The sequence below is a fragment of the Aphelocoma coerulescens genome, chromosome 3 (assembly GCF_041296385.1).
Source record: "Aphelocoma coerulescens isolate FSJ_1873_10779 chromosome 3, UR_Acoe_1.0, whole genome shotgun sequence".
Lineage (NCBI taxonomy): Eukaryota > Metazoa > Chordata > Aves > Passeriformes > Corvidae > Aphelocoma > Aphelocoma coerulescens.
This window is the reverse complement of record NC_091016.1, coordinates 111,815,918-111,835,361: the sequence shown is the minus strand read 5'-3', so window position 1 is coordinate 111,835,361 and position 19,444 is coordinate 111,815,918. Positions and strand designations below refer to the sequence as shown.

Here is a 19,444-nt window from a genome sequence, read left to right as displayed (position 1 = left end):
CTGGCCAGTAGAAGCTGCACCCACACAAGGATGGTTTGCCAGGACAGTTATATTGGTAAACTTTTCCTCATGCTGACCTGGTCTCCAAAACAGCATTGCATAAATAATAGAGACAGGTGGGAGCAATCATAAGTGAATGCCAAAATACTGCAAATGAGTTCATTCTTATGTCAGAAGCCTTGTGGTGCTGTGGTTCTGTCAAGGGTCAGCTATTTTGGGGCAGGTGGAGAGAATTGCAGAAGGAGACGACATACTTCAACACTGCTTAAATTCTGCCTTTAGAAATAACTTTACTGTTAAAGCTACTTCGAAAGGGAGTAGGGCCAGATTATGGCATGACTCCAGTTCCTAGGTGGTCAGGACTAGAAGGTAGAAGAGATGAAACAAAAGGAAAAGCTCTCATGGGAGTAGCTGAAGAAGAGGAGACTCTTTTTTAGTTGAGCCAGGGGAAAAAAGGAAGAAAAGGATCTAAGTGTAGGATGCTGGCAGAGGGAGAAAGGCACTTAGGTGGGCTAGGCCAGTTAGAACACACAGCTCTTTGAACATGTATCTCTGTACTGGCTCACTCTGCACACTGGATGAAAATCAAGGTATTGGCTATAATTTAAAAGCAGTGGTTGGCTCTGTTCCTGGTGGTCTCCATGGTCTCCAGCACTGCCTCATGTTGTCTTTCACTTCAGCTTCACTACTGGTCCCAAGGGCTGGACTCCAGTAAAGCTGTAGTATGTGTTCTTCTTGGAAGAGGACTTTTTGTCTGGAATTTTCTAGTTTCTGCAGTATGGTAGCATCCAAAGTGTATAAATTATTTAGTTTTAATTTTTTTTCATGCCCCCTTATATATTAATTTTTGCATGCATTTAATCCATATGTTTTGGCCATGGGGGTTAATTTTAAAGAGCTGTGTCTGGCATACCAACAAATGATCTCTGCTCTGAAATCTTTTGAACTATACCAGTTGTTAAAAAATGTTTCTCTGAGCAGCTGTAAGGCACCTGGATACTGTGATGAATGTCACAGTCTAACCAAACTAAATAATGCCTTTACAGTACATATCAGATAACCCGAGTATCTACTGCTGGTTATGACATTTGTAAACTTAATCCACTGTTTTACATAAATAATGGCTGCTGTAAATATTTAGATATTGTTCTTCTCTGTATGAAAGAATAGAAAGCAAAATCTATACTAGAAATGCCAGAAAAACATAAAAAACAAAAATTGGGACTATTTGGCAATATGTTTTACTTCCTTGTTTAGATTAAAACACAGGACTTAACCAGGTGCTCTTCACCGGTCTTCCCTTATTTCCTGGATTTATGGATTTACTTAGACTTTAATGATGGTCAACAAAAAGCTATTCACAGTGTGTCAGTGTACCACTTCTTACCTTTATATGAAGAGAGATATTATCTTTACTGCAGCAACCGAAATTCATCTAGAATGAGCTTGAACCCTTTGATAATAATGGGTCTGAAAAACGTTTCTTGCAACATGTTTCTACTGCATCCTGTTGAACTCATTTTACAGTTTGACAATGGCATTATGGATTGCTTAATCTTTCCTTTTTGTAAAGAAAAGTCAAGACTTGCCTTCCTACTAGAACAGTATTTCTTTTGTCAACAGAGGGTTAATGAATAAAACTGTTTTCAAGGTCAGATTAGCAAGTCAGGCTTATAAAAAATCACCTCATGCTTCAGCAGTGATAAAACAAGAATTGCAACTCAAGTTTTGCTTCTTTCTCTTAAAACCATCTGATTAAAAATAATGACAGATCACTCTGACACACATCATAGGTTTGAAAGCTAATTCATACTCTTCCATATTATTGCATTAGTGACTAACTTCTTGTATCTGCAAAATAATATAAGGAAACAAAAATCCCTCAGCAACAAATAATAAACTGCTATTCATTATCAGGATCAGTTAAGTTATTTTAACAAAAGATTCATAATAGAAAAGTATTTTTATCTTTGTATATAATTTTCTTTGTATTTTGTAGTTGTTTGGTCTCAATAATTGGAATTAGTGTATTCTTTTAACTCCTTAGAATTCCTATTAAATTTAGAGTTCTTGGTTCAAAATAAAATTTTATCAGTTAGACAATACTGTTAAAGTATCATTTACTGATGGCTTCTGTGGATACTTTCACTGTTTGATCAGCAAGACACTTAAAAGCTTTTTAAAATGGCATTGGATGATTAAATTGCATGCTGTGAAAATCTAAGGTTTAGGGTTGTTTTTTTCCCCTTTGGTATCCTTGAAATAATATATATCTCAGTAATACTTGAGATTATGCTTAATGGTAAATTTAGTCAGGAATGTGTTTTCACACTTGTAGGGCCATTCTTCATTTACTGCATTCATGTGCCAAACTGCCTCAGTGCAGCAGCAAGTAAACAGCAGTAATGATCCCAGTAACAGCCCTGATAGTAATCAGATAAACATGAACAGAGAACTCACTTCTAATTTTTTCTCTTCCCCCCCCCATCTACTTTTTCCAAGCAAATCTGAATTTTTATTCAGTTTTTTTTTCTCCAGTCCTCCCCATGAAGCACTGCTACTTACACCTTCCAAACAGAGTGCACACAGGTGATGGCCATATTTGGATATCCAAATATTTAAGTAATGAAGATTTCACTTTCATCAGTGAAACTGAGAGGTTGCTTTGTTGTTTTGTTTTTGAAGCCACATTCGCCATCGTGTAGGCTGATCCACATACTAGGGTGGTAATACAGCAATCAGTCTAAAAACCAGAAATAAACTGACAGCTCAGCAAGAGGGAAACTTGAAGAAGTGAGGGTAAATCACATTGATTTCAAAGGTTTATGAATTGAAAAACAGGACATTTTTTCAGGAAAGTAGTGGGCCAAAATTAATTTTGATACAAATTAAAGTTTGTAGAGCTAAATTTGTAATACATGTAGTAGAGTTACTGCAAGTTAGAAGAGCTAAATTTGTAATACATGTAGTACCCTTGGGTGCCTTCCTGTTGTTATTATCCTTCATTAAAACTTTCTGACTCCAGAAGTGCTCAAGACTGAAGCACTTCCATTGCTCTTGCTTGTTTCACTGTGTATAAGAGTCTGCTTTTTTGCAAGCAAGGACTCAAATAATGAAGAACTTTAAACAATATTCCTCAAGCCATAATTCTCCCTAGGAGTTAATGGAGACTCATCACTTTCTTCTCTCGTCTCTCTATTGAAAGCTAATGCTACAGATAAATCATAAGCATATTTGAAGCACACCATATAGTTTTGTCTCATTCTGCTCTTTGCATGGTATAATAAGATGCATCTGAGGAAAATAGCATGCCTTGAGCAGTTAGGGATAAATCTGGTCATCCGCCATCTTCCAGATAAATTTAGATTACAATAAGTGTTTGAGAGTACAAAATACTGTGAATAGTAAGGGATAAATACTTGAGAATGGTAACTAAATCCTGCATTTTGGAATTATCACAGTGACCAACTGCCCATGAAATGTTTCTCATTTTAATGTATAGCGTGTCTGCATATAATTCTAGATCTGTATTTATATCTGCAGCCATATGCTGTTAGATTACCATCTCCTGTTCAGACAAATTACTGGAGCTGCAGTTGCCAAAGCAAACAGAGTTCTTTTTTTTCTCAAAAGCACCGAACACATAACACATGACGCATTTCATTCTTTCTTATGTGATAACTATTGAAATAACAAGCTACTAATATGCACAATGTGTAAATGAGCAGCAAAGTTAAAAACAGAGGGGAAAGTAAGAGTCCTACATTTGTTACTGGCTGCTAATCAGAGCAGCTGTTTGGGGAGTCCTTCTCAGAGAAAGCAAGAGACCCAGGTGCATGCTCAACCATGAGTCAGTCTATTTTCCTGCACCCTGATTAGTCTGGAGAATGCCATTGCTCACCTTAGATTGGTTAGTGGCAGAGACTGTAAGAAAATTTTCTGTAAATCACTGGAGATTAATGTCTTGCAATCGGAGGACTGCTGGGGGAGGGTTTGTTGGTTTTATTAATTTTGCTGTGGTTTACTCATTGGAGTGGGATTCCAGAGCTAGAACCTAACTCTTGAAGGAGAAATTATTTGTTTAATAAGAAATGTAACAAGTTTGGAGATTAATTGCAAGGCAGGAAATAGCAATAGGCTCATTGATAATACCATCAGTATATCATTAGACAAAGGCCCAGAAAGGTGAGTGCCTTATCTCATTGAAATCTTCTTGTGTTCATCTGCTGATTTGACAGCAAGCCTTTTTCAGTGGAGCAAATCTATATATATTTTCCAGCCAAGAGTTATGAGTGGGAGTTTTTCCTGATTTCAACAACTTAGTAATCTCTCTTTTGGCTGACAATGAAGCAATATGAATATTTTTTGACAAATATTTGTCTGGCAGGGTCTCATTTATATTCCACTGTGTGAAAATGTTTAAGGATAACTTAGGCAGCATTGTCAGATCAACATGTTCCTTGTAGACTTGCCTAAGTTTTCAAGAAAAACTATGATTACCTCCATTTACCTGCATGCCCTTTGACACCTGATAGATGCTTGTTTATGTCAGCTAGAATTCAGCAAGGAAAGCAACAACTTGTCACTAAAAAAATTGAAAAACCTACTCATCGGTGAAAGAGTCAATCTGTTCCTAGGTTAAAATTGATCTGTGTTAGTTTTAAGGATATAAAAATTGGAAATTGCATTTAGCATAGTTCTCTAGACTCTTTAGGATGTAGTAATGTAACAGGCTTTAATATGGACTATAGGAACTCAAACACAGCAGTGTCCCTTGTCACAAATTGTTACCAGTATTTTACAGCTTAAGACCAAACTCAATGCTTTCTTCTGTTTTTCAAAATATCTGCACTAGGTAATTTCCTACTGAAGAACAAAGTAAAGAACCATACAGTAAATCTCAAAGGTTGTGCTCTTCTGTGAATGCTACTGGACTCTAAAAAGATTAACACCTTCCAGGGCAGATACGGAATTGAGGCTTCTAATTTTGTAGTCTTCTCATCCTTTACATGTGGAATAAGGAAGCATGAAACACTCTGTTTGGTCCTGTTCAACAGAATGAAGTCCAAGAAAGTATTCATTAGAGAGAAGATGTCCCTTGTTTCTAGAATCACGCAATGGTTTGAGTTTAAAGGTCATCTAGTCCAATCCCCCTGCAATGAGCAGGGACATCGTCAACTAGATCAGGTTGCTTAGAGCCCCATCCAACCTGACCTTGAATGCTTCCTGGGTTAGAGCATCTGCCACCTCTCTGGGCAACCTATGCCGGTGTTTCATTACAGTCACTCTAAAAAACTTCTCCCTTGTACATATTCTGAATTGACCCTACTTTAGTTTAAAACCATTACCACTTGTCTTATTGCAACAGGCCCTGTTAAAAGTTCTATTTTTCTTGTAGCCCCCTTTAAGTACTGAAAGGTTGCAATCAGGCGTCCCTGGAGCCTTCTCCTTGCCAGGCTGAATAACTTCCAGATATTCTTTATTAGTAGACAAAAATAACTGAGTTTATGTGATCAGTTATGAGATGAAAATTGTGTGCTTCCCTTTCCCATTTCTGGGTCTGGGCAGCAGAAGAGGAAGAGCACTGTTCTGAAGAACACTTGTCTCAGCTGTGCATGCATGGGCTGTATTCTCAGGACAAGGTTCTTTCACACACTCTGAGTGGTGTAAAACATAGAGATCTAACCTAGTGTGGTCCTGTAGCTCCTTCTGTAGTTGCTAAAGAGAAGTGGACTACTCCAGCTACTCTCCACACTGCTGCAGTAACTCTATGTCTCGCAGTCATTTACACTGTAGTGATCTGACTTGCCCTCTTCCTCGGGCTGTAGACATAAACAAGATTCCTGTTTTGGTCCAGGGAACTCAGAGTGATTAAAGCTGGCTCAAGCGCACTCTAGAGTTTGTTAGTGGAACCTGAGTTGTCCAACAGAAAGCTCTTCCAGCTGAAGCTCTGTGTAATTAACATACCCTGCAGTGTAGGACAATGACTCTACTTTCTGATAATTGCACTGAAGAAACATCCCAAAACCCTTCCCTTGGCAAGCCTGTATTTTCCCCATCCTGTTGAAATAAATTTGTCAGCTGTGTATAAGGAAGTTTGCTAGCTATTCAGCTAATTCCAATATTCACATGCAGGTATTCATAATGAGGTTTACTCTCATTTATTTCCCAATTGATATAAAGCACAAATGTAACTAAATCAGGTTATAGGCACAGTCAGGGAAATTGCATTGTTTAGGCAGTATGTGTACTTGAAAAATAAGAGGTCCTTAGCAGAGACAATAGAAAGAAAGAAAGAAAAAAATATCAATGACATTTATTGTTAGCTACTCAGATGTAATTAAAGCTGATGTTTCAATAGTATTCAATAATGAGCTATGTTGATGTAAGAAGGTGCCATTATTCAAACTTAATTGTGTGTTTCTAGGTTTCTTGTGCCAGCTGAGTCCCCAAACTACTTTGGAATTAGAGGAATGATTGTAGAATGTGACTCAACTGATAGCTTAAATGCAATTCACACAAAGATGGAAAAAGTGATATTTATCAACTTATTTTATTGTTTCTTGTCTTCATGCTGAATCACATTTGGTAGCATTGGAACACTTTTGACTGTGAGGTGGTCAAAATTCCCTAAGCAGGATGTATGCAAATATATTAATTTTAAATTTCCCAGATATGGTGGGTTAAATAGTTAACATGTCTTCCAGTTTGGTCTTTTTAAGTTAAACTGTGACCAGATTTCACCAAATGAGAACAGAGAAGGCACAAAGGGAAGATATTGTTTGGTTCATTACTGTGGTGGTAAAAACATAGTGATAAATGTATGCTTCAATTAGGTTTGTGCTTCATGTAGTGCCACAAAGTCATTGGTTCTCTTAGACAGCTGGAGTCTCTTTTGCATGATGCAGTAGGAAATGTACAGTTAAATGACAAAAAGTAGGGGGGGGACAAGAGTTCTCTTCTAAGGATGCCATCTGCTAAAATCAGCGGGGTCTGAGCAGAAAAACCACCACGCTGCCCTGAAAACCCCACCCAGAATCTTTATTATCTGTGATGTCGTACTAAGAAGCCTCTTGAACTTTAAGGAGAGTTTGCAGAGTTGGCAGTTCGGAGGAGAAAGACATTCTTTTTTGTTTCCCATCTGACTATATTTGGAAAGTAGCAGAGTCACTGTGTAACCATAATAAAAATTTCTTGTACAATCACTTTCCATTCAGTCATCTATCAAAATTTTACAGAGTATAACAGCACCTTCAGTCTGGATTAAAGGCTGAATTTTAATATTTTCATTCCTTTCATTTTCACTCCATTTAATATTTTAATTCATTTAATTTCTGTGCTTTTTGTGACATACAAGATTTTTTGTGAAATATTATTAGTAACATTTTATTAAAAACAAAATATTTTCTTCTTATGCCCTTATTTTGCCAGTGACTCCAGTGATAGAAACAAAGCATGGCATTTACTTTTGATTTCACATGCCTTTTTCCAAAATTCTGTCTTACTAAAGAAAGATCCTTCGAGAACTGTGATTCTTCTAGCCACCCGCTGGAACCATTGGTTCATTGGAAAAGTGAATCAGGGAATCAGCCATACAATCAGAGAGCCATAGAAATAATTAAGGCTGGAAAAAAGGATCTCTGAAGGTCACGTAGAGCAGGATTTACTGAGAGCAGAACTAACTTGAAAGCTGATCAAGATGCTCAGGACCTTGTGCATTGAGTTTGTGTTTCTCCAACATAGACCTGACAGATTTTTGGGCTACCTCTTCCAGGACCTAACCACTCTCACTGTGAAAATTTTTCCTTATTCATAGTCAATACTATGTCTATTGTCTCTTGGCCTTCCACTGTGCACATAAATGTACAGCACCAAAGTCTTTTGCAGCCCTGTTCTTCCCAACATCTGTTAAAAGAATTTTCTGAAGTACCTCACACCACCTTTCCTATTCTTACCCTTTATAGAAACCTGGATGTGAACAATGAGAACTACTTGAACCTTGTCTTTATGGGGACCTCAACAGTGTAAATCTAGCCTGTGAATCTCTCCAAACCTCATGTCCATGTGGGTTACATATAACTCCTCTCAGTGCTATGGCAATGCTAACAGAAGAGCACATTTTGGAATGATGGAGCATCTGGCAGACACTAACAAGTCTGCACGGGGGCCACGCTGACAGTTTGGAAGGAGCCTGATGTCAAACAAAAGATCTGAAAATGTTTTTGCAAGGATTAGCTAGAAAGAGTGTGAGGGAGAGTTCTAGGAAATGATCATGGGCTGAGAGGATGCTCAGTGTGGAGCTGGGCTGGCCAGAGGCAGATGATGGTGCTGCCTCAGCAGCAAGAGGACCCTCAAAGGGAAGGCATATAATAATCTACGGCAAGAATATCCTTCAGGAAGGTTTACGATCTAGTAATGATTTTAAGGGAAAGAACCATACTTTTTGTTCTCATTTGGGTTAAACTGAACTTTTCCTGATCTCCCCAGACTTGGTAGATTAGAAACACAGTTCTCTGTGTTGAAAGTTCCTCTAAGTAGACCCCAAAAGTTTGATCTTCTAATTGCAGGTGTTCAGCGGTACGAAATCAACTAAGATGACAACAGCCGCAACAGATAGAGAAAGCAGCCTTTCATCTTCTGTCCTGCCTGATGCCCCACTGACCTGTTCATGCTGTTTCGGTGCAGTGGCCATAGCTCCACTGAAGTACTGTTCTGCCTGTCTCACAGTAAGAGTAAGAGCTCTCTGCTAATCATCATCATCATCATCATTTTTTTCAAAACAGACAATTTAAAAAGTTACTTCAGTGCCTTCAGATCTTGTCATTAGAGGTCCAGAGAGGATTGCTTTTAATGGTTTGTGCAAAAATAGCCTCAGGTTTTATTGGAGATTAACACTAAGATAAAGGAACCACAACAGGTTTTTAATTGTCTGTCTCGCTGTTTCTAGTAATTTTTGTTGGAATAAGAAGCAACTGGTAGAGTCCATGGAAAGAAAATCCATCAATCTTATTTAACATTAACAAAATCTAGCAGTTTTGAGTCTTTTGATGGCAAGAGAAACATATTCTCTCTTCAGGTGGTGTTCTGGCTGTTAATACAAGAGTATCTACTTTTCTACCACCTCTAAATCTGTCTTTTCAGCTACCATTAGTTAATCATTGTAAAGGTTTATTGCTACAAGTTGCTTTGCAGTTCCCACAGGACTTTTCAAACTGGAGACCTCTTACTGCCCTGCCTTACTTTTTTTTCAAACACTTTGGGTTTTTTCACTTATAAATGCATAACCCTGAATGAATTGTTGTCAGCTTGTTTACAGGATCCTTTTAAATGCTTTCCCTATTGCTGGGAGCACATCTTTCTTTTTCTTTGTTCAGTTTTTCCCCTTGACAACTGAAAACAACAATAATAAAAAGTGCCCAAGAGCTATTTTAATTCTTTATAGTTATTATAATTGCAGTTTTCATGGGATTTCCCTGCTGTTCTTTGGAAGCAGACAGCAGTTTCTGTATTGAAGCAAGTTTATGATACACAGTAAAAGAGTGTGAAATAGAATTGTGATAACCTATAACCTAGGTGTTTATCAAAAGATATCATTTTATTGTGTTAAAATTAATACCCTGCAGTACCGGTTATGGCCTCCTATTGAGAACTTAATTTCCACTTAAATTCACAGTACCAAGCACAAGGTAATACTCATCCAAAGTACAAAGAGGTTGATACCTACTGAATTTTTTTATTGAAATATCTATCATGCTTTTCAAACATACAAGGGCTTTTTAAATATAGGTTCATTCAAAAAGTCCTTCTAGAGATGGTCTGGCTTGTTCAGGCTGATGAATACCTTTCAAAAGATAGTAGCAAATGCAAGAATTAAAATTTCCCTCAAGGCCTATTGTGTAATGTTTTGGTAGAAGTATTAAGAATGGAACTATTGAACTATTGAACTATTTCAGTTTAGAGAATCCTAGCAAAAATATTTTAGTTTATATCACTGTAATACAATAGAAATGTATTATTTCTAGCGACATATTAATATAACAATTATTAATAGCTGGCTTTTTAAAAAGGTGGCACTTGCCTGAAAAGCAAAGTTATAACAATCAATAATGCAGCCTGTTTGCATTCTGATTGATTTAACAATAATTTACTTGCCATAAATATTCTGTTATAATTCTCCATTAAATATCTACTGGGTTTTTTGTAACAGTTGTCACCACAAGAGACTAAACAATGATTCTCTTATTTATGAATACCAGTACCATAATAAAGAACCAAAAGAGGTAAATATACCTGTTTTGCTTTAGAACTGGTTGCTACCTTCATTGCACAAATCAAAAGAGGATGTCTGTGCTTGTCTTCAGTTACATCACTCTGTAGCATTGTACTTTGTTGTTCCATGGTTGCTACTCAAGAAAATTTGCTGTTCATTAAAAAGGGCAGCAAAACTTGGTCTCAGTGACTGAAACACTGTTATGAAATGCATTTTTAGAGGAGCCTCTAGTAACCTCTGAATTGTCCCAGAGTTATTTACAGGTGTGGGACTGCATTCATCAGAGCCAGGGCTAGCCCCATTTGATGCATAGGAATGGTTACATATGCTTAATTTAGTTTTATGTTCTGGGAAGTAGACAGGCAGAGGGATTTCATCCTCCCCTTTTGCAGGACATGGGAAAGTCACCTTTATTTCAGTGGTGCAACAAGAGCACACTGACATTCCTGCAACTGATCAGTCACAACTCTGGAGTTGGTCATCTTGCTGAACAATTTGAGCCCCAGTCCCACATCCTCTAAAATTACCTGGGAGTGTTCCCACAGGCACTGAGGGCATAGAATCAATCACTGTTACTATAATTAATGATAGAAGATGCATTTAGTTCTGTGGGAACATGAAATTGTTTAAATGCTGCTTAAGTGCCACAGGCTAAATACCAATACAGGCACAATTCATTTTAAATACTACATTTCGAACAACAAAAAAAAATGTATTGCTCTCCAAGCATTTTTATAATTGATATTTTATTTAGTAAGTGAGCTTGTACGTCTATTCTGAAAAAAACAAACAAACAAAGGAAAACCTTGGGCATACATAGTTCAGGGGTTTTGTATGGAAGTTTTCATACACTTCTGGAAGACAGACACTTTCAAAGTGGGTGGTGGAAGAGACCTAATTGAGCATGGCAGGAAAATACTAAAAGCAGAGAATACCAGATAAGCTGTAAATTATGTGGATAAGAAATGTACATTTATTCCAGATTCACTCAACGACTGTGCAATTTTAGTTGATAAATTGAGTTTGAGCTGAGTATCTTCCAAATGAAAAGAGTAAGCCTCTCTGGCTTGAGCTCAAAACTGTAGGCTCCTTGCCTGGGATAGTAATATCATATCCTTTGTGGTTCAGGCATGGGGGAGAAGATGCAGGAAACTGATCTCTACAGATGTTTTTGTTCTGTGCAGGAGACTATTCCCCACAGTGTTGGCTGGAAACAGCCTATGTGCTGGGGCTGTTGGGGAGCTCATATATGTTTCTGATTCAATGTTCCTGCCACAGATGGCCAAAGTGGTTGAGTGACTGAGCTTTAGCTTGGATCCATGAATAGTCTCCAGAGGACATTACATTGTCTGGTGATCCCAGAATCCTTGGCACCTGGACACTTTTCTCTCCTCATGCACCCTCTGGACTTTTAGGAGGGGACAGTTTTACCATTGGTCTGCTGGAGACTCTTTCATATGAGAAACTGAAGTTATCCTTGGAAGCTGGAACCCTCACTACTAAATACCAGATCGCCTCAAGAGTTGCGATAGAGAGCTTCTTTCAACAGACTCATTTTAGCTGTTCTTTCCAAGTGTAGCGAAATTATGTTATGCAGAAGCATTACTTAATCAGGTTTGATTGTAGCCACAGCACAATTTAGTCTCTTTTATATACTGCCGCCTAGTCTAGACTACTAGCTCACACAATATTAATGCAATGCAGATTAAAAGAATATTGTTGGAAAATACTGAAAGGGAGCCTTGTTTATGTTCCACTCCTACTTAAACTGAAATTAAAATGTCTATTCTTCATCTACTGAATAGTCACTTCAATAACATTCATTTAAAACTGCCTAAAAATTCTTAGATTGACATTCTGCAATTGTAGGTTATAGAGAAAGGATTTGAATTATGCTATTTTCCTGAACTGAGAAACAACTGAAAGAAATTTCTGTTGGGATAGAAGGAATATAAATTAATATACCCCCTTAGTGGTTTTTATGAGTTTTGTTCTCTTTCTATGAACATTCTCAGAACCAAGGTAAGAGAATCAGTGAATTTGATTTAAATCCAGAATCTATTCATGAGAAACTGCTTCTGAATTCTGAATGGCAAATACCCATACAGGGAACACGATTCTGCAAGAACAGAGCCCTCTTTCCTAGTGCATTTTACTCTGTGAGACAGAATCTATATTTGTGCTTATCTGAAGGCTGAAGGTCTCTTTGCCAGAACAAATTATTCGTTGAAATAGTAGCATTCAGTCTTCCAGGGCTTTGGCCTAAGAGAATGAATATAGTTTCCATAGAAATCTATGAGTTTGAATTATGTTCAGTCTGACTTTCCCAAAACTAATATTGCATGAAACTGCAGAGGAGCTTCTTTTGGAAAAAAGAAACTATGATAGAATTTTTTAAGGGGTACAAAAAAGAATAAAAACAAGTCTGTGGGATTTGTGAGTTTTTCTTTGTTTAGGTTATTATTATTATTAGGCAGACAATTACTATTTCTAAAGAGTAAAAAATCCCCTGCACTAGGTAGTTTTAAGAATGGATGTAATGAATTTTATGAACAGGATCAAACATGCATCAGAACAGAGTGCTGATTCAGGATAAAGAGATAACATTAGTATCCAGTACATTTCTCATTACTCTGATTGGTAATAAATTAAACTAATGTCCCCAAGTGGAGTTGCTTTGCCACCAGACAGTCACTGGTGACTGATCTCTCCCTGTCTTATCTTGACCCATGAGCCTTTCATTATGTTTTTTCTCCCCTGTCCAGCTGAGGAGGGCAGTGCTAAAGCAGTTTTGGTGGACACCCGCTGTCCAAGCAGGGTCAACAAAAAATATTTGTAATTTTTTTCCACTTTTTTTTCAATGCCACCCTATTATTTCTACACTCACCCAAGCTTTTCTGATTTTCAGTTACATACCTAAAAAAATAACATATAAGATTGAAAGTATAGAGATCTCCTTATTTGTAAGTAGAAGGACACATCTGAGAAAAGTGATTCAGAAGAGATGTCCATCAGTCTAACAGACATTTTTCACCTCTTCCAATAGGTCATTTGCTCTCTGTTTATATTCTGGTTTTCCCTGTTCTGTAGTATTCAGTGTATGCATGAAGTCATTTCCTTTTCTTTAATCCTCTTAGCTTAGCAAATATTATCTAGCTTGTGCAATATTTTCTTATTAATAGATAGGGTGTTAAAATAAATCTTCTAGTTTCCCAGTGTCATTAGAGAATCCAGATTTTTTTCTCAGATTTTTATTAACTCTATTTCTTCTTTCAGTTAATATTAATTCAATCTTCATCTGGTGTTAGCCAGTATAAACTGATGAAGCTTTACAGATTTATGCAGCTGAATTTTTAGTTTATGATTTCAATAGGTTACGTTTAATGGTAACCTATAAAATCAGTTGCCTATGCATCTGAAAATTAATCCACACACAGTGTGGTTTGAATGATCCTTACCTATGCTGGTAGGAAAGGGGCAAGCAGACTAAACACACACACAGCTAATCTTAGTGAAGACTTATAGTGCTGGAATCTCACACAGGCATTGCCCCTGAGGGCAAAACTATACCAGAAGCTATAGGATTGGTCAGATGCAGGTACTTGTATGGTCATGTCTATTTTAAAGCTCAGTCGTTTAACCATGAGATCCTATTCTACATTTTCTTCTTCTGATAGTATTCCATAATAGAGAATCATGGGTATAAGTTTGTCATGGAAAGTATAGACTAAATAATTCACTTTCACAGCAGAAATTGTGCACATACCTATTCTTAAGGCGTAATACAGCGTCACTTTCTCTTGCTTTCTTGAACCAGATGTTTGGCCATACTTTCTTGTTAAAGGACTTCAAAACTAGCTGAACGCTGATAACATTCTTTATCCTGACCCAGTCCCTCTTTTAGATTTACCCTTTTGTAGCAACTAAATGATTATGGATTTCCCATTACTTTTATCCATATTTAATTGCTGTTTCCTCTTCCCTGTTCTTGCTGAGATCTGAAGAAAGGTAATGAATCTTCTTACTGCCTTTTTCACCTCTGTATTCATCTCTCAGAACCTGTAGAAAAGAGACCAACAATCTGAAGACAAAAACCTATGTAGTTTTAAAATTTCATTCAGGGCAGGGTATTGTTTGTGACTTCCCTTGACTATCTCCATTTTATAATAAAGAAACCAATAAAGAGATGACTTGTCACTGAGAATGCACCGGCACGTGGGAGACTAAGACTCAGCCAGGACCCAGTCACTCACTAATTTCAGCTCATCTCCAAGCTTTTCAGCCTCACTATATTTGTGAAATTCTGCTTTCCAAAGGATCATGAGAAGTGAAGTTGACTGGTAAAGCCAAGTGCAACCATTCCTACTGGTCAGAAATATTAGAATAGAGTAGAAAAAATAGAACTAAAAAGTTCAGTTGGAAGGGACCTACAGTGATCATTTAGTCCAACTGCCTGACCATTTCAGGGCTGACCAACAGTTACAGCATGTTTTTAAGGGCATTGTTCAAATGCCTCTTAAACACTGTCAGGCTTGGGGCACCAACCACCTCTCAAGCAAGCCTGTTCCAGGGATCCTCTTGGTAAAGAAATGCTTCCTAATGTCCAGCCTAAATCTGTCTTGACACAACTTTGAACCACTTCTATGTGTCCTGTCGCTGGATGCCAGGGAAAAATGTTCAGCACCTCCCTCTTCACTTCCCCTCCTCAGGAAGCTGTACATAGCAATGAGGTCTCTACTCATCCTCCTTTTCTCGAGACTAGACCAACCCAGAGTCCTCAGCCACTCCTCACAGCAGCTGCTATTCGTCATTAGGGGTTATAATTAATACAACCTATGCCTGTTTGTTCACACTGAAACACAAAAATAAAAATAAATATTACCAGTGAAATGAAATGTTGATTAAAATTGTTATTTGATACACAGATGAGTGAAGAACATTCACATAGCTTGAGATCAAGAACTGTTACTTATTGCTGTGATTCTGGAGAGCAGCACATATAATTACATTAACTGCCTGCTTTAAAAAGAGAGCCATTACAGTTTTTTGGGCACAATTTATTACAGGCACAAATGCTAATATTTTGATGATAGTCAACAAAATAAACAGTCAGAGGTTTAGAAGCTAAAACATTTGAACCTGCAATTTAGTGCAGAGATTTAAATGTGGATTCATAATTATTTTCATTCACAAGGCTATATGCCCTCAAACATCAATTGTTAGCTTGTTTATTAAAGCTTTTGGTAATTTAGACAGTTTCCCCACAAATTGATGTATGCCTACATTGTTCTCTGGCCACAGCAACAGAAAATATTGCATCAGATTATTATAAATGGTGCTCTTTAATTGTTTTTCTAAAACAAGGCCTTACCAAACTATTTTCAAAATAAGAAGTGTCCGACCACACCAGTTTGGCAGTTGCAGAAATGTACTCATCAAGGTTTGCATTGCTGAACCAATACCAGGCATGTTCATATACACATCAGTCCTTTGATGTACATCCATTCCTCCACCTACATCTGTATTTGTATTGACAGCTATATAATCATTGTCAGCTGTACCAAGAAAGGGAATCCAAGCAGAAATTACAAGTAGGTTAGTACGAGGCTTTCTATTTTTTTGGTGAAATACTTTACCACATCACTGAGGTCAGAGGCACCAGGGTGACAACACAGCAAACCTGACCAGAAAATGTCACCTACACCCTTCCATCCTCATGTAATACTGTGTGGGACCAGGTTGGTGCTGAACAAGGATTATGCAATTAGCTTTATAAGAGAAGGCTGACAGCGTGCAGATGGAGGATCAGTAAGACAGATGAATGAATTTACAGTGATTAAGCATACTCCCACCTGCACCTCCGAACAAATGAGAAATTGACATTTAGTTACACACCACCTTGGCATCTGCATGGAGAGGAAGCAGAGGTAAGGAAATTATATGCTCCATTGTGTTGTGCTGTCTTCCTGAACCACTTCAGAGAAACATACTAAAGGAAAGAATGGCTGGTCCTGGTGGAGGTGATGGTATTGGAGGATAAAGACTAAGTGCAGTGGGGTGGTAGAAATTATTTTATAAGTATATATATTCAAATGTATACATATGTATGTGCAAATGTGTTACAAAGACTTAATATAATGAGATGATTACATTTACCTTTACTCAGCTCTGTCTGATTAAGACTTGACTTATAAGAAGCCAAATGCTAGTGATCTACGAAATGTGCTGATATCCAGGATTTCCTCTGGAATACACAATGTTGGGGGGCTGCCTGACTGTCCCTTTCATACACTAGGATTTTGAGTGCAAGCAGACGCCTATGTGACATGATGGGAATTGTAACACCTGCAAGTCTTTTAGATTATTGGTTCAAACCAGTATTTCCACAAGCTGTTACATTTTTTTGTAACTACAGCTCATTTGTGCTCACAAAGGACAGATATCCTCTCCAGCCTCTGGAACATCAAAGGAGGGCTGGTAATGAGATAGCGGTGAGCAGAGCTGTAACTGATTGCTTCAAATTGAGGGTAGCAATAATGGTGAGTTGTAATGAGCTGGCTGATAACTATCCTGAAATGCAGTCAGTCCATCGAGATTGGTAGGATGTACCCCAAACAGCTGGACCCACAGGCACCCACCAGAGCTCTCTGTTCAGGGAGGCCTTGGGCAGGTTAGACAGACTGAGTCATGAGTTTATTTTGGATTAGGCCATACCTGATACCATATTCCCTGGTACCAAATCCCTGCTGCCCTAAAATCATTGTGGTGCAGAGCTCAGCGAGCAGCTTCTGTCACACTGTGGGAGAGGAGTTTGAACATCACTGCAGTGCTTGGGTGGGGATGTGAGGACACTGAGGACTGCAGTGGCTGAAGTCCAGGCAGCAAACAGGCAGTGCCTGGAACAAAAATTGAATGAAAGAAAGCAAAAGTAGCTGCAGAAGTTAATGAAAATTCAGCTTAGTATTTACAGCAAAAGCACAGAAGGCAGTGCCTTAGTGGTTGGGTATTTCCTTCCAGGATACGAGCTCTATACACAATGCTGCATTCTGCAAAGTTTTAACTAGTTCCAACCAACAGTATGGCTGCTCTAGGGCTGGTGGGAGAAGAAAGGGCAGGTGGGCAAAAAAAGCTTCTGAAAAAAATTTATTTATTTATTTTTTAGGACATTTGCTCTTTATTCCGTGATTATTTGCCAGATAACACTTTGGAAAACAACTTACATTTCATTTTTCCAGGTGTGCGGTACCTTACATTTTATAAGCTAGTTTAAGATCTCTGTATTCTAAAAGTGTTGTCCATCTGCATGTGTGTTTGGTGTATTAACTGAAATGCTTTTAACTGTAGTATTGTGGGGGAAAAAAATTAAAAACAGTGTTTCTCTTAGGAAAAAAGTATGGACCAATAATCATTATCACACAAAGTTTTGAATTTCACTTTCTCTGAATAAACACAGAAGATGTTCTATGAAGACAGCTAATCAAGTGCTGATTCATCCATACATTCACAGGTTCCTCATTTTTCTCCTGAGCATCACTGATTAAAAGAGAAGAGATTACCAGTATAATACAGAGATGATGGATTGGAGGTGTCAGAACGAGGTTCTTTGAAAACTCATTATTTCTTTTGATCTGTTTAAGAGCATTCTGAAAGCACTGCTGCTTTTTTTTTTTTTTTTTTTTCCTTTTTTTTTTTTTATGGAAACTGCACATCCGTTGCTCAGGAAGTAATCCAAATAATTGTGATGAGAATTGTAGACCCAGATTTTCCTTTTCAGGATCAATTCAGGAGTCTTGGTTAAAGCATATGTGATGCACTGACTTCCATAAGGGTCTCAATATGATTTTTCTGTTAGCAATGGCAGCAGTGTTCAGTATTGTTTCATTGGATCTGTCAATGGCAGCAATAGGTAACAGTTCTGAACACAGAGGAAACTTTCAATGTGCAAATTATCAGTTTTAATAAAAAGCCCTGCCACTCAGTTGACCTGCCCAGTCTCTGTCACCCCTGTTTAATATATCCTTGGCAGTCTAAATTTCTTATTTGCTTTAGTTGTTTCTGGGTGAGCTGAGCATCACTGAAATTGCCAAAATCTGTCATTTTATTTTCCATAGACTGAACTTTCGAAATAAGCACTCAGTTCACAGCAAGCTTAATAACAGTTGGCCCAAATCCTTCAGATTTCTTGAAAGAGAAGCTGTGACAGCAGGGAATGTTAGTCCTCTTCCACTCTCAGATTTGTTTCCTAACAAGTTACTGAATTGCTTCAGGGACTTACTGTGGGGCTTTTGAGCATGGGGCTGTGCAGTTCAGAGGGAAAGCATTGTAGACAGAACCCTAGAAATCACAGGTGGTTTGGGAAAAAATCTTTGGCTCTGATAAACAAAAAGGGAGCTCAACATTATCTCAAATCACATATCTAAAATCCCACAGTATCATTACCAGATTATTCATCAAAAATAATGAAGTAAGATTATATATAACCTTGAGAGAAAGGAGAAACAGCAACACATTATGTAGCAGCCTGCCACTGAGGCTAGAAAGAGTATTGCTATCTAATAACCACAGAGCTGAACTCAGGCGTGATGTGTAAGGCCACGTTGGGTTAACCTACGTTAAACACCTGACAACTCATCTTTCTTACTCTCTGGAAACACTTGTATAACTTGTCATGCCAGCGAAGTCATACTGAATTGAGCAAACTAGTTAAAACCAAATATGCAGAGAAACATATTTGTCATTGCCCTTAAGCTGACAGCTGTAGCAATTTTTTTTGAGCAGACACACACAGCTTGATGACAAAGAGGGAAGCTTGTGTGGATTTCTAATTGCAGAGTTCTGTTGCAAAGGCCATCAAAAATGGGCCTCTGATTTTAAGAAGGATTATGAAACAATCAAAACCAGGTGGTTTGTTTGGATTTAATATTCATGAATCATTAGCAATTTCTAACAGAATTAGGGATTAAGTTTTTCAGAAATTTCAAGAGGAAGCAGAAACTATTGTAAGATTCATAGTAGGATAGAACTAGCGTGATAACAAAAAATGGGTCACTACTTTACAAATGGTGCAGGAAAAAATCATTACAATCAGTAGTAACGGTAGAAGGACATCATTTTCACTATAATTTAGCTGAACATTGTGACACTGGCAGCAGTATAAAAGGTCAATTACTGGAT

The 19,444-nt window shown here is 37.8% G+C and overlaps 3 long non-coding RNA genes across 4 annotated transcripts in view; 2 read left to right on the top strand and 1 right to left on the bottom strand.

Moving 5' to 3' along the window:
* LOC138108656 (uncharacterized) overlaps positions 1–19,444 on the top strand; it is a 170,391-nt gene that overhangs the window by 71,226 nt on the left and 79,721 nt on the right. The gene's annotated exons all lie outside the window — the stretch shown is intronic.
* On the bottom strand, positions 11,034–16,005 carry LOC138107402 (uncharacterized). 2 transcript variants are annotated; one of them, XR_011149489.1, is made up of 3 exons: positions 15,951–16,005; positions 15,642–15,825; positions 11,034–14,329 (listed from the first exon to the last, which is right to left on the bottom strand). It is a non-coding gene; the product is annotated as an uncharacterized lncRNA (long non-coding RNA). The 2 variants fall into 2 exon arrangements; XR_011149488.1 differs by having other exon boundaries at positions 15,973–16,003.
* LOC138108657 (uncharacterized) overlaps positions 16,142–19,444 on the top strand; it is a 30,248-nt gene continuing 26,945 nt past the window's right edge. The window contains exon 1 of the long non-coding RNA XR_011150043.1: positions 16,142–16,197. This is a non-coding gene — a long non-coding RNA (uncharacterized lncRNA). The remainder of the gene's footprint in view (positions 16,198–19,444) is intronic.